Here is a 15,798-nt window from a genome sequence, read left to right as displayed (position 1 = left end):
TTTTTAAGATTTGCAATTGTTTTCCAAATTTTTGAACATTTTTGTCCTTTTCTGAGTTTAACGATCATTACTAGCCAACGAACATTTTTGCTGCAAAATCTGGAAGCTTTTGTTGAAACTTTCAATTTTTTCGAATTTTTTGTTTTTGCTTGATTTAATTACTAACAAGGCTAAAAAACTAAAGGTTGCGGAGTCCAATGAAGCTAAACCTAACCTCACTAACCCGTGGCTAGCTACTGACGAAGCCAATCGCTCGCCGGTCGTTTGAGAGCAATTCGCCAGACGTTAGTCGGTTATGTTTACTGTTTCTTTTGAGACTGCAGATCTACAAAGCTATTGCGGATATTTTCTGGTAATCTTCCAGCTGAGTTTATTTTTTTACTTCGTCGTATTTTGGAACATTCCGTAAATAAGCTACGCACAGACACGAGCCGTTTTGTCGGCTGTTTTCGCGTGTAGCTTAAAATTTTTTTCAGTTGTTTGCTCACATATTTACGGGTGACTTGCTAGTGATGTTTTTGCCTAAGCAGAGAGACGAAGTGGGGTGAAAAGCAAAAACGGCCAATTTTCAAACAGATGCAAAAGTGTTTGGGAAAACGTGTTTCAGCAAACTTGCGACGCATGAAACGAACGGAATTTGTTCCTTGTGTGCTTATCTGCTAAGCAACATGAAGAGTTGTGATTGCAGCCTCCATTAGGAAAGAAATAGAAATTTTGTCAAGCTAAGAATCAGATTTCTCCTGAACATGGAATTTGAGTTTCTTTACCAGAGGAAAAATATGTATGTTATTTCTATAAAATAAGCACTCTGGAAGGCTTAGGCGAAGAGCAGTACAGCTCAACAAGCGGCGAAACTGAGTAAGCAAGTCCAAAATGACTGTCAGTCACGCGTCGGAATTTGCGGCTAGGTTTAAAATCACAATGCACGATAGTGAAGCCTGTTATTTTTGGCTCTGGTTGAACTTTGCGAAAAAATGTTTGTGTGTCTTGGAGATCCTGAATTGTTTACGGCGACAATGTGTTTCAACTCTGGGTGCTGGCTGATAAATTCCTGTGCAAATCAGTTGATGTCCGAGAAGTGCGTCAAACGATTAACTACGGTTTGCGTTATTCAACAGCTATTAACTATTAGCTAGTTATTAACTAATTCGTTGCGCCGTTTATATTTACTGTTTTCACGGGTAAGTACTCTTAAAACGATTTGATGCCTGAAAAATAATAGTGACGATTTAATTGGAATCATCCTTGTTTGTATATTTTCACCAATTAGAAGCATAATATACTACAAACATTTTCAGGGAAAAACTCCACTAAATTTTGTCAATTTGTTGATCAAGCTTTGCGCAACATTTCGGTAAAATTATATAGCTAGAAACAGCATGCTCTCAAAATTGATTGATATGAAACCTATTAACAAACCGCCATGAAAAATGAACTTGCACTATGTAGAAAAGTAAGTTAGTGTTTTGAGTTACGGGCGTGGTTTTCAAAAATACTTTCAGCCACTAATGGGGTCTTGAAAGATAGCTTGTCCCAAGAGTAATTAACATTGCGCACCAGATGCTATATCCCACCTGTAATTCTAGTTCGCATTCAACTTCAGGGGGCTGTTTGATGATGCGCGACTATACCTCAGGTTATTTTTGGAGCTCCGCCCTTTTAAGTTATGGTATACATGTCGCTGAAATAATCAAGTGAGACAGTCCAGCCGAAAAAGTCAAGGGGGAAACTGTCTATGAGTGGTAAGGTGTACGAAGGGTTGTGATCTGTTTCGCTCTGTCCTGCACAGAGTCACTGTACCCTCCATCAGCAGCAATAAATTCTGTTTTTAGAAACAGTCTAACCATCCGTCAAGGTTCTTAAAGGATACATTTGGATTCTCAGTCCTCTGTTCAAGATCAAAAGCTCCCCATTCTTATAAACTACTTTAGTGAAAGCATCCCTACACTTGACCATAGGACGTTCAATCTTCGAGTTTTCTATTTTGTTTGCCAATGGCAATATTGAATTTGCTATGAATGTTAGAAAATTCAGCTCCCAATTTTGATCTTGCTGTGTTAATTTTTCTGAACGTTTGCCCTTAGTAAACGAGGAAACCAAATTCGAATTCATGGGTGATATTTATATGCACAGAGCATACACGCTTAACAAAAAAGACATATATTAAACCTTATGATGATGGTTTGTTCAGCAAACCGCCAATAAGCAAAGAGGAAATTCATCAAGGATCGCAATAGCCGTCGAAAAAAAGGAATAAAACGTTGAGCGTGCAGGAGGGCAACCCACAACGAAGCGCGATGAACGGGCCGGGTATGTCGAGTGAGTGGCGAACCACGGATTGCAAAATTGCTGAGGCATCGGAAACGCCGAGCTGCCAACTCACGACGCAACGGGAAACAATACGGATAAGGCCGATCCGGCCGAACAAAAGAACGAGAAACGCTATGGGAGGGGTAAAATGGTGTAGACTTTTCACACCCTATTCCAAACCATGACATTTTTTGTCTAATTATTGCGAAATTTTCCTAGATATAATCGTAGTTGAGAGAAATCGGAGTTATACCCTTAATTCTGATGCAAATTTTTGGCAATTTGTCCAAATTTTGCGTTAATCAGTTATATTATATCTTTCAGCAATCCATCGATAATACTTGTCTGAAATTGTAATTTGAATTTAAGGCACGAATCCGTGGTCAATTCTATAGCTGGGGTTAGTAGAGTTGATAAAGAGATATGGAATTCCGACGGTATTCCAATCAGAGTTTCTATCTTGGAAGGCTGTTGAGTTTCCACTAGCAGATATTTTCGACTTCCAAACTATACGTTTAAAAGAGCAACTGAATTCAATGGAAGTTAATACGAGAATGAAGTTAAGTAAAAGTGATAAAATTGGGTGACATGAACTAATTGAAAAATCGCTTTACAGGCGGAGGTGAATTAATGTTTAGGGAATTATTGAAAGTCATTAATATATCATACTAACTTATGGTGGTCAATAGGATTTAGTAAAATAATTTGATCAATGTATCACATATTCTCTGCTTTGTCAAATTTGAGAGCAAGACATGAGATAAAAATAAAAATTATTTACACAATTTAACGGATAGATATATATTAGGTAAATTATTTGCTGGTTAATAAAAGTAATAAAGGTAAATTATTGGGTTGGTAAAACGTGAATAGGTCATGTGAAGGTTAAAGATAAACATCAAGCAAATTTTCATGTGCAACAGTACTAGTGTTCGCGGATACTAAAATTAATATGTAATTGTAGCACAGGAACAGTCTAACTGAAGAATTGACCAGAAAATTTACAGAAAAGCTGTCACAAATGAGCAACAATTTTGACGTACAACAAATGCACTAAAATGATAAATGACTAAATTAAAAGTTTAATTGTTTGTATGTGATGAGTTTAACAAATAGATTTGGTATTCTGCATCGTATACACTCATGCCGATCGTCTTTTCATAGTCAGCATAATCAGAATCTGGAGGTGAATTGTATGGGGACGTACTCGCGGGTCGGGTGGGCCAACCAATGGCAATTCAAAACTGGTCCCCTCGGGTGTTGGTTGTGTTGACTCCTCTTGAATAATCGTCCCAATCACCGAATTTACAGTACGTTGTTTCTTCGGTGCTCGGACTGGCTCTGATTCGCTGACTAAACAAACTGAGCCTTCAAAACCATTATAGTCAGGTGCACGTCTGTTACGTTTGTGCACGTCTTGTTCGTAAAGTCGACGAAGCCGCGGACGTATTTGGGGTGGCTGTATTTCTCCCACCCCTCCCCGGGTAACAAGTGGCTGTGGTTAGTTGGTTTTCTGGCAGTCAATGTCTTAGAGATGTTAGTATTCGTTGATGATACGCTTCAAATGTTGTCATTATGTCGGTGCCTGATTTTGATGTCCCCTCCGTACTTTTACTTCAATTCCTTATGATGGAACGCAATTTTCTCCTCTGTGATCTTTTCGTTTGGGAATAGATGTCTTTGCGCAAATTTCCTGAGAGGTGTGTTACGTTCGGCTTTCGTGCCGAAATTCGCGATATCATTGTTCCTAACGCGAACTTCAGGAACACCGGGCTCTTGGATGACTGTTGTGGTTGTGGAAGTGCGGAGTACTGTACTTCCCGGTGTTAAGGTGTCCCAAAATCCCCTCACGTCACTTTTTGATTGTTTCGTCACCTTTCGGGCAAGATTAAGTTCGGGCGATTTTTTGGAACGAGGAATAGTGTTCGTTAACTTCGGATGAAGATTGAAGCAGGAGGCGGACTTGTTTTCATAATTATTATATCGGCGACCTTTTCATCGTCTCCTCGATCATTATATCACTTCTGTCACCTGATACCCATCCATTTTTGCCCAAGTAGTTTTCGACTGGGACAGTGTCAGCGTCTAAATAGCGGTTTAATATTTGTTCATATGTTAGATTTGCTGATTTTGTATTTGTACTTGGAATACTATGTGCTGTGTTTGGCTTTCTTCGAAAGTGTGCTTGATAGGGTGTCACAATGGTTGTCTTTGTAATACATTAATTCACTAAATAGCTGTCTCGGCTTCTCTTCACAGCAACTCTACAGGTGTTTTGAACCTCCGTTACCAAGTTTTATCACAACAACCTCTAGGACAGATAATGGCTCTGCGTAGGTAAGCAAATTTCAATTTTGTTCGAATGCACTTTAGTGCGTCAGCATATGCTTCGTCTTTTTGTTGGAGATTTTCGTTTCTAATTATTATTGCTTATTAGTTTGTTTTGCAGACAGCTCCTTCCCCATGCAAGAAAACACAAATGGAAGAAAAGTATTCAATTTGCGAAATGCGTTTTTGATATTTAAGTTTTTCAGTTGCCTTGCGATAGTTTTAGGCTTTTTTTGGCATGACGCAGCCGATGGGTTAAACATTTTTGTTCACATTTTAGACACTTGTGGTGAATCTAGACATGCACAAACTGTTTGAGGTGATGTCAGTTGGAGCGTTGTGAAAATTGCTAGTAGATTTTTAGGAAAAGTTTTTCAATTTTAGTATCTGAAGAGCTGGGCTATCTTCGACGTCTTAGCCTATGTCATGCACTATATCTGTGAACATGTCTCTAATTTTATTGCGCTGCAAGTGGGTGTAACGCTGTTTTTGCAGAAAGAACAATGTCAGTGTCAATTTTTCCTCGCAAATAGGGTCAATATATCTCATTTTTGCTTCAGTTTTATACCAATTCCAAACACACTCAAAGGATTTTTTTCAGCGTGAAACTAGTGTTTCAGTGACAATGCTATTAGCAGGTGCAAAGTTTTTTTTCTAAAACAAATTCTGGCAGCATAACGTGCCACGGATCTGTGTTTGAGGGCTTTCATCCTCATAAGCAGAGCGCGGCGTACATCTTGGGTTGTACTATTACGTGAGAGATTGATTCTGGTTAAATCTTCATTGCCATAACACTGAACCTGGGGTGTGATGCAGCGTCGTCTGTGTCATTTTCGTTTGGTGCCGCAATGTCCATTCTTCCAGTCTGATTTAGAAAACAACTGGCGATCGCCTTTTCGCTGATGAACGAGTCAAAGAACAGGCACCAAAATTTGTTGAATGTTTTTCTTTGTGTCCACGAACATCTTCTGAGCGTTAGAAGTTTTTCGATCCAAAACCGCAAATATTTTGTTTTAACCTCTCGTGAAACACCATTAAGCGTTTGGCGTTCGAGCTATTTCCAAATTTTTGAAACCAGTTGAAAAATGTTTGCAATGTCGTCACGACTCTGGCAAGGAACAATCCCAAAACAACGCAAACGTGTTCAATGTGACGTCAGTGCCTCTGATAATTTGGATTCGTTTGATCACCAGCTCTGGATTCTTTTGTGACCTATTGCCATTGCGCTTTCCATTTGAGGCCTTCTTTATATATTGAAAATTATTACCAGTATCCAACAAATCCATGACGTATATCAGTTGATTCTCAAACATCCTATCGCACTGTCATCATCCGAGCACCACTTTTGCGTCAAATTGGGTTTGTGCGAGAAATCATTCAACGGAAGAAGGGATACACTATACATTGCCATGGCCAAACAATCTCTCTGGGTAGTGGCTGGCACAGTGGGCACATGCTATCTACAAATCGGTTGGATGGTGCTGTGTATGATTTTCGAGCCCTATAGTTACAAACAGGACGAATTCGTTATATATTTGCTAGAGCTATCTGTCGATATTTTGCGTCGTGTAGAAGTACTGCTTCAATGTGGGGAGCTTCGGAGCGGGGACGTTTTTGGCCAAAGCAAAACTCTCTTTGAAGCACGCGAAAATTCGCCTCATTCGTTGGCGTCTGAACCTGACGGAATCTGGCTGCCGTTGGTTTATTTTTTTATCTGCTGTTGCTCTAATTATAGGCGCTAAAAAAGCACAATTGTAAAATTTCTTTGTTAAATAACAGTATATTACAATGTTAGGACCATGCATATTGTGTTCAATTGCATCCAAAAAAAGATCATATAATTCATCGACAAATATAATTGCCTTTGTGAGCAAGTCTTATGTCCTAGCCGATCTTTGGCTCATTTCGATCACTTATATGTTTTGAAACCCAAAAAAAATTTGCTTTAATTTCGCTTATTTTTAGTAGGATCAACAAAAATCATGTTATTTGCGTTTTTACAGACTCTCTACGTAAACTAGAATGTATTTTCTGCGCCGTTTAAATACTCGAATCAAACTGGATAAGTTATAGTTCAGAAATGAAGCACTACAATCCCGCTGTATAACTTGATGCTTTCATTATGCGGATGACATCCCCGGGCCCGGAAAATGGCGTTAGCGAGATCCTGACAAGCTTACGAATTGGAGGAACGAGCGATGTGTATGACGAACGGCTCGGAGCTTGCAAAGCTGTCAGAAACGCATTGGAAACGAATTTTCAGAAACAAGGTGACGCTCGGTAGGCGTCTACTACTTAGAATAGGGGCTCAGTGCAGGTACGAACTCGAACGTGTCCAAAATTCTTTGGTGAAGGACTGCTCACGAGCGTACCGTTTGAGATAAAATAAATCCTGAATGCAAAGAATTGACGAAACTCCGATTGCTTTGCTACAAGTTAAGAAGTGATTAGATATTATTGGGCTTAGCTCAGACGGGTAGGCGCATCAATTAACAGCGTATTCAGTAAGACAAATTGTGATGTTAAAACTTCATCTGTGAGGCGATCTTGATCGTGAATGGCATACACTACTCTCGTAAAAATACGGACCAATTTCTCCTAGATGCGACCAGGGTGTGGCGCACTGAGCGGGGTGAACCTCAACTTAATGCCTTTCCGCGGCAATTTTTGTCGTGTTTCGTTTTTCGATACACGTAAGAAGCTCTGTCTTACCGATAAAAATTGTAACATTATTTCACCAGATAGTAACAGGCCCATCCCATCGGGAGACAAATTGCTCCAGCGAAATTACACAGGACCTAGGATCCCTGATGGGACGGCTTCATCATTGACAGAACGAGTAGCCAAACTAATGAAGAGGATTAGCACTTCTCGGTAGTGCAGCGAACGGTGTCGTAAATTGGTGAGAAGTAATTGGACCGCGTTTTGGTAAAGGAAGTAGACTGGTATGCAATTGTCTCTGTAGGAAGATCAGCCTTGATTGATTGAATGGTCGCCACGCGAAAACCTATGCGCAAAAGACAGACCAATTTAATGGAACGCAATGACGAACGTAATTTGATCACAACATAATGGTCCTGTACTTTAGTCAATGCAAGTAGTCAATGCCTGTACAAATAGTCAATGACTTGATGGTGATTTTCTACGTGCGTATGCGAGAAAAACAGTTTAACAAAAATTATGCGGTGTAGGAACGCACGACGTTTACGAAGCCCTTTTCGCCAACGCGTAGAAATTTTCTTCGGTCGGCAAATTCTGATTATTAACTGGAGGTTGTTTTATGTGTATGCTTCCGATGTAATTCTCTGTAATCTTTAAGTAAACTAGATTTTAATAGTAAACTAGCTTTTAAAATAAATTTAACACTAAATTTGAGCTGATGCTGAATATCAGAATCCACTTTGGGCCAGCACACTACAGCTTCTATACGCACATGATAAATTTCAAGCCTTGAAATGGGTTGTGCTGGTGTTAGCAACATAGTACGAATGCTGAGATGACGAGACAATGATTTTTTTACCACGTCAAACCATTAACATAGGCGTTTTTTGTCACTAAAGTATAGATTTAGTTGAGAATGATCACATTTTTTACTTTTAAAGCGTAGAGTAGAATAATTTACTAATTTTCGTTCCGGACTATTTGAAAAATCTTATCAAAACAACAAAATTACAGTTCTTTGCATTTTGGCTTCTTCATAGAAATTATTATACGCATTCTATGAACTGCATATTTTATATATAGCAAAAGTTTTCAAGCTTGGTGAAATAATCAATTTTTTTACGTTTTTCTATTAGGTTACAAGACGTCACCCGTTCGAAGTTTTTAAGCGACCATCAATTTGTCAATTCAAAATGTTTTTGACCAAAAGTTTTTAAAATGGTTGTTTATTGACGCAAGTATTTTTAAGAGGTAGAATTTGGTGATCCGTTATCAAAATTGGCTGAAAATAGATGAACATGAATCAAAAGGGGAAAATATTAATTGGAATTACCAAGATCTGCCGTCTAAACGATAATTTTATTGCATCAAATGTTTTTTAGATGAGTCGTACAGTTTCTTGAAGCATCTAGGACATCCTCCTGCGAAACCCTGATTGCTTTTTTTAATTGAAAACTTTTGGGTTAATTATCTTCTAGAAGCCCATTTTTGACAGAATGGACCGTCGGAACTGGTCTGTGTGCTTTAGGCCAACATACCATTTTTCAACCGTGCTTTTTGCTACCTATTTTTTCCCCAATCACTCTCATGTTTGGCAACATGATCTGCGCTTTCATTCTGGCTACAGAGCTGTTTCGTGCTTTAAGTTGTTCTCCGTGAGCGTTTTCTATACTCGCGCACAGGATTCCAAGCTCACGTGTAGAGCCCTGTCAGTAACTCTGGGGGTTCAAAGTTAAAGAGGATATAGAAATATATTGGCGTACGGTTGAAAACAGCTCTCAAGCTTTTACTGCACGATCACTTTTACGGCTAATGTCGGTTTTCATCCTATGATAGTAAAATTGTATTCAAACGCATCAAAAAAGCAAAAAAAAAATTATATCTAGCTGCGTTTGTTAGCAGGTCTTATGTCTCAGTCGACAGTCGGCTCAAGACGGTTACCGATACGTTTTTAAGACTAATACTATTTTTTGTGTAAATTTAAATGGTCGAATCTGATTAGCTAGTCTTTAAATGGCTGCGTAATGAAGCATTATTTTCTCGCTAGATAGATTGCTCTTTTCATTTTACTCGATATTGCTTATCTTTTCAAATAGAGACCTGTGTTAGCTGAGATGAAACTGAATGCTTGGGTTCAACAAATTAGATTGGATTGGCTCGACACTTTGTGGGTGTTTTTCATTGAGTAATCGAAGTACAGGTTCTTCCTTGTTTAATATTAAACAATATTCTTTCGGGGAGTGGATCCCTGATGAGAGCTCTCCTGTTGAGCGCTGAATTCCATTGGATATTTTTCTTGTTTCAGTGATCTGGTTAAAATGTTTCAGGTCATCCTGGTTTTCGTTCCAGTTCCATTTACAAAATTCATTTTGCATAGCTTAAGTTCCCAAAAACAATTTGTTGCGTTGACCTTTTCACCACTTTTGTTGCCACATAGCTAGCGTTTTCATCACAAAATTATCTTAAATACTGTTCACTCATGGGAGAATTAAATGTTGGAAAATCTGCCGTGATCGTTAACCATAAGATGGCGCAATTTGCGCTCAGTGAGTTGCTTTAACATTGTGTGGTGATTTTGAAATGACTCCCTGTCTTTATTCTTCTGCGAGATGAACTTTTAACAGAAAAACTGTCAAAACTGATGATGGTGCGCAATTATATATTAAACTAAATGGATAAATAGAATCAGAAAAATTTTGTTTTTAAATTTTCTAACCCATTTTGCCAAAGTTTTGCCAAAGTTAATATAATTGTTACGAGACCGCCAAAACCATCGGCAATAAATTTAATTCGGAAACGCCAGCTTCTGTATTTTGATCTTTGCCTGCACTCCTGGGTCTTGTCTGCCAGCATTGCAAGGTTTCCATGGACTGGCAGCAGAATCGGCGGTAGTGAAGAGTTTTTGGATGTTTTCCGTTTACGCAACCCAGTATGTTATGCACACCAGTTACATAATAAGCTGGAGAGTGAAGGGGCAGAAACCTGAAAAGATCTGATTTCTTATGCAATTCTGAACAGATGCATCACGCCAAAAATCAGTTTTCGGATGTTGCGTAGCTCCGTACACTGATTCTGCAGCGCGCGTCATTGCGAAGGTGTCATACAGTCAAACAGGTTTTCGACCAGTTGTTGTTTGAGTGTTAACAGTAACTAAAGTTGTAACTGGTGGTAGTAAATTGTCCAAGTGGTTATATATTAAAACATTGTCCTATTAGTTCACAAAAGTGACAATCGTAAAAAGTTGTAGTGCGCTAACACTGTCTTCTATGAAATTTGCTTCTTCGATTATCCACATTAACTTGATGATCCCGTTTTCAGTCCAATTTTTTCTATGAAGCTAACGTAATGCAACAAATTTTATATGTCGGCATGTTTTGAACAATTTGGCCTAATTGATGTGATAAAACTATCAAAGAGTAAATGAATGATATAAATATAAAAAAAATAGCAGCTCGGTTCAGGGCAGAGAACCTCTCTTGGCAAGCTGAGAGACTGGTCCTAGGAGCATCCCGATCTGAATACATAAAGTCAGCGGACGAGAAACCAGTGGTTCATTTCTATCAAGCGCAACCACTAAGGATCTCACAGATGTTCTGAGACATAATCTTCCCCGCAACGTGACAACTGCAATCTTGGGAGCACGATTGAGTCACCAGCGTAAGAGCTGCACAGACTTTATCAATGGCATCTGTGTAATATAAATTTTGTCAACTTACATGTAAAGAGCATTGATTATCACTGCTTCGAAGATCGACCCAAGTGATTGAAATATGTTTATCGACTGTTAAATAAGTATGTTCACTGGTGCTCCTGAAAGTCTTTACAGTAAGTTCTCCCCTGGCCCATCTGTTTTCAGTGGCATTCATTCTAAAATCTTCTACCGCGATGGTACTGGTTTCATGTTTTCTCGCAATAAATATTACGCTACTTTACTCAAGGCTATAATTTCTGATGTTTTATTTCTCTAACGTTCAGCCGTTCCGAATACATTGGCGCAGCGGACCCACTTTACACAAAAAAAGATTATTGTCGGCTCTTAGTTATGCACAATTTATCATCATGTTAGGTGCAGTGCGATTACAAGTTCCAGATACTGAAGCAGCAAAGTCGTCTGCGTCTCATGTCTACAGGAGTTCAAATATTTGGCCGTCGAAAGGAACATGGCTCGTCAAAACTTGCATGCAACACCTGAAGATAGCAGAACAAGCCAGCAAAAGAACTCTGAGGCTTCTTGAAAAACTTCCAATCTGATCATGTAAAGCTGCTGGAAGATATCTACTCTGAAATCAAGCACCGGAGGCCGCAAATGTTTCTCTTGCGCCAAAAGAAATCGGGGCAGTCCGTCACAAAGTTCCTTTTTGACTTAATCTCGCCAAATGCACAAAACAGAAAAATTTCTGCACATGCGCTGTTGAAAGCTATGTGTTTTCTTTAACACATTCTAATCAGACAAAACGAAGATCGTTGCTCAAACAACGGAACATTCAGTCGTCTAACTCAACACTGTTCTCAATGATTTTTGATGATGCTAAAATAGTGCGCGCAAATTTTTTTTAATTAGGCAAGAAAAAATTCAATGAGAGCTGTGCCAGTTCAAAAATCTAATGACGGTTAGTAAAATCTGATATGCGCATAAATTTTTATCACGTGAATCAGGAGGTAGAATTTTGTAATTTACGGACGCAATAGAAAACAAAACTGTGCTCGGAGTTCTGAATGAAAAACCGCCAAAACTATCTGATCTGAATGTTGACAATCTTGTACCCGAATAACCCGCAGTTTTTCCTGCCATCCAACTACCTTTGACTCTCTGACACATTTAACCGCCATGCCAAAAAACGGGCAGCTGATCAAACAAATGACGTCATGGTGTTTTGTAGATCAAAGCTAACCAATCAAGACGAATTCCCATTATTTTTTGGAAAAACATCCAACGACATTTGAAGTAACCACATTTCCTTGCATAGCCAAGCTCTGCATGCAGTAAATCGTGGTTTTTAACCCTCTAACGTTCAGCCTTCCCTAATACATTGGCACACTGGACCCACTTTACTAAATATTACACATTTTTACCGAGGTGTAAGCTCTTAGTTATGCGCAAACTATCATCATTATTGTTTCAGTGCAAGTACAGGTTCCAGATACTGAAACCACGATTTGGTATGCGTCTCCTGCCCTCATGAATAAAAATATATGGCCGTTGAAGGGAACATGGCTCCTCAAAACGTGCATTCAAAACCTGAGGATAGCAGAAAAGAGCCAGCAAAAGAATTCTGAGGGTTCTTGAAAAATTTATCATCTGATCCTGTAAAGTTGCTGGAAAAAAACTTCCCTAAAATCAAGCACTGGAGGCCGCAAATTTTTCTCTTTCGCCAAAAGAAATCGGGGCAGTCCGTCACAAAGTGCCTTCTTGAATTACTATCGCCAAATGCAAAAAATAGAAAAATTTCTACACATGCGCTGTTGACAGCTATGTGTTTTTGAAACACAATCTAATCAGACAAAAGAAAGATCGTTGCTCAAACAACGGAACATTCAGTCGTCTAACTCAACACTGTTAACAAAGATCTCTGATGATGCTAAAATATTGCGCGCAAAATTTTTTTAATTAGGAAAGAAAAAATTGAAAGAGAGCTGTGCCAGTTCAAAAATCTAATGACAGTTAGTAAAATCTGATATGCCCTTAAATTTTTATCACGTGAATTGGGAGGTAGAATTTTGTAATTTACGGACGCAATAGAAAACAAAACTGTGCTCGGAGTTCTGGATGAAAAAGCGCCAAAAGTATCTGATCTGAACGTGAACAATCTTGTACCCGAATAACCCGCAGTTTTTCCTATCATCCAACCATCTTTGACTCTCTGACAAGTTTAACTGCCATGCCAAAAAAACGAGCAGCTGATCAAACAAGTGACGTCATGGTGTTTTGTGGTTCAAAGCTAACGAATGAAAACGAATTCCCATTTTTTTTGGAAAAACATCCAACGACATTTGAAGTAACAACATTTCCTTGCATAGACAAGCTCTGCATGCAGGAAATCGTAGTTTTTAACCCTCTAACGTTCAGCCAATCCTCAATACATTGGCGCACTGGACCCACTTTACTAAAAATTACACATTATTGCCGAGGTGTCAGCTCTTAGTTATGCACAAATTTTCATCATTATTGGTGCAGTGCAAGTACAGGTTCCAGATACTGAAACAGCGAATTGGTATGCGTCTCATGCTCTAATGAGTAAAAATATATGGCCGTCGAAGGGAACATGGCTCCTCAAAATATGCATTCAACACCTGAGGATAGCAGTAAGAGCCAGCAAAAGAATTCTGAGGCTTCTTGAAAAATTTATCAACTGATCCTGTAAAGTTGCTGGAAAATATCTAACCTAAAATCAAGCACTGGAGGCCGCAAATGTTTCTCTTGCGCCAAAAGAAATTGGGAAAGTCCGTCACAAAGTGCCTTGTTGTCATACTATCGCCAAATGCAAAAAACAGAAAAATTTCTGCACATGCGCTGTTGACAGCTATGTGTTTTCTGTAATACATTCTAATCAGACAAAAGAAAGATCGTTGCTCAAACAACGAAACATTCAGTCGTCTTACTCAACACTGTTAACAATGGTTTCCGGTGATGCCAAAAACAGTGCGCGCAAAATTTTTTTAATTAGGCAAGAAAAAATTGAATGAGAGCTGTGCCAGTTCAAAAATCTAATGACAGTTATTAAAATCTGATATGCCCTTAAATTTTTATCACGTGATTCGGGTTGTAGAATTTTGTAATTTATGGACGCAATAGAAAACAAAACTCTGCTCGGAGTTCTCAATGAAAAACCGCCAAAAGTATCTGATCTGAACGTGGACAATCTTGTACCGAATAACCCGCAGTTTTTCCTATCATCCAACCATCTTTGACTCTCTGACAAATTTAACTGCCATGCCAAAAAAACGGGCAGCTGATCAAACAAGTGACGTCATGGTGTTTTGTGGTTCAAAGCTAACGAATGAAAACGAATTCCCATTATTTTTGGAAAAACATCCAACGACATTTGAAGTAACAACATTTCCTTGCATAGACAAGCTCTGCATGCAGGAAATCGTTGTTTTTAACCCTCTAACGTTCAACCAATCCTCAATACATTGGCGCACTGGACCCACTTTACTAAGAATTACACATTATTGCCGAGGTTTCAGCTCTTAGTTATGCACAAATTATCATCATTATTGGTGCAGTGCAAGTACAGGTTCCAGATACTGAAAGAGCGAGTTCTTATGCGTCTCTTGCCCTCAGGAGTGAAAATATATGGCCGTTGAAAGGAACGTGTCTCCTCAAAACATGCATGCAACACCTGAGGATAGCAGAACTTGCTAGCAAGAGAATTCTGAGGCTTCTTGAAAATAATCTCATCTGATCCTCTAAAGTTGCTTGAAAATATCTACTCTAATATCAAGCACTGGAGACCGCAAATGTTTCTCTTGGGCCAAAAGAAGGCGGGAAAGTCCGTCACAGAGTGCCTTTTTGACTTACACTCGCCAAATTCACAAAACAAAAAAAAATTCTGCACATGCGCTGTTGACCGCTATGTGTTTTTTCCCTAACTTCTTCTTATCGGACAAAACAAAGAGGGTTGCTCGAACAACAAAACATTCAGTTGTCTAATTCAACACTGTTATCAATGGTTTTTGATAAAGCTGAAATAATCCACGCAATGAATATTTTCTCAACTCTCCAAGAAAAAATTGAATCAGAGCTAAAGTTTTGTAATTCACGGACGCAATGATAAACAAAACTGTGATCGAAGCGCTGTATGAAAAACCGCCAAAAGTTTCTAATCTGAACCCGGACCATCTTGCAACCAAACAACCCGCAGTTTTTCTCTGCCATCCAATCACCTTTGACTCTCTGATAGATTTAATAGCCAACCAAAACAATTGGGCAGCTGATTAAACAAATGAAGTCATTGTTTATCGGAGTTCAATGCTAACGAATGAAGACGGCTCCCCACTGCTTTTGGAAAAACAACTAACCACAATTGAACCAACCATATTTCCTTGCATTGCCAAGCTCTGCAAGGAATTGTGGCACTAAGTCTTTAACGATCAGCCGTCCCTTATGCATTTGCACAGCGGACCCACTTTACTCAAAAAACACATTGTTGCTGATTTGTCAGTTCTTAGTTATTCACAAATTATCATCATTATTGGTGCAGTGCAAGTACAAGTTCCAGATACTGAGGCAGCGAATTCGTATGCGTCTCATGCCCTCAGGAGTGAAAATATATGGCCGTTGAATGGAACATGTCTCCTCAAAACATGCAAGCAACACCTGAGCATAGCAGAACGAGCCAGCAAGAGAATTCTAAAGCTTCTTGAAAAATTTCTCATCTGATCCTGTAAAGTTGCTGGAAAATATCTAAACTAAAATCAAGCACTGGAGGCCGCAAATGTTTCTCTTGCGCCAAAAGAAATCGGGAAAGTCCGTCACAAAGTGCCTTTGTGACTTAC

The sequence above is a fragment of the Convolutriloba macropyga genome, chromosome 5, assembly GCF_964194025.1.
Source record: "Convolutriloba macropyga chromosome 5, txConMacr16.3, whole genome shotgun sequence".
Classification (NCBI taxonomy): Eukaryota; Metazoa; Xenacoelomorpha; order Acoela; family Convolutidae; genus Convolutriloba; species Convolutriloba macropyga.
Note: the sequence above shows the minus strand (reverse complement) of the source record.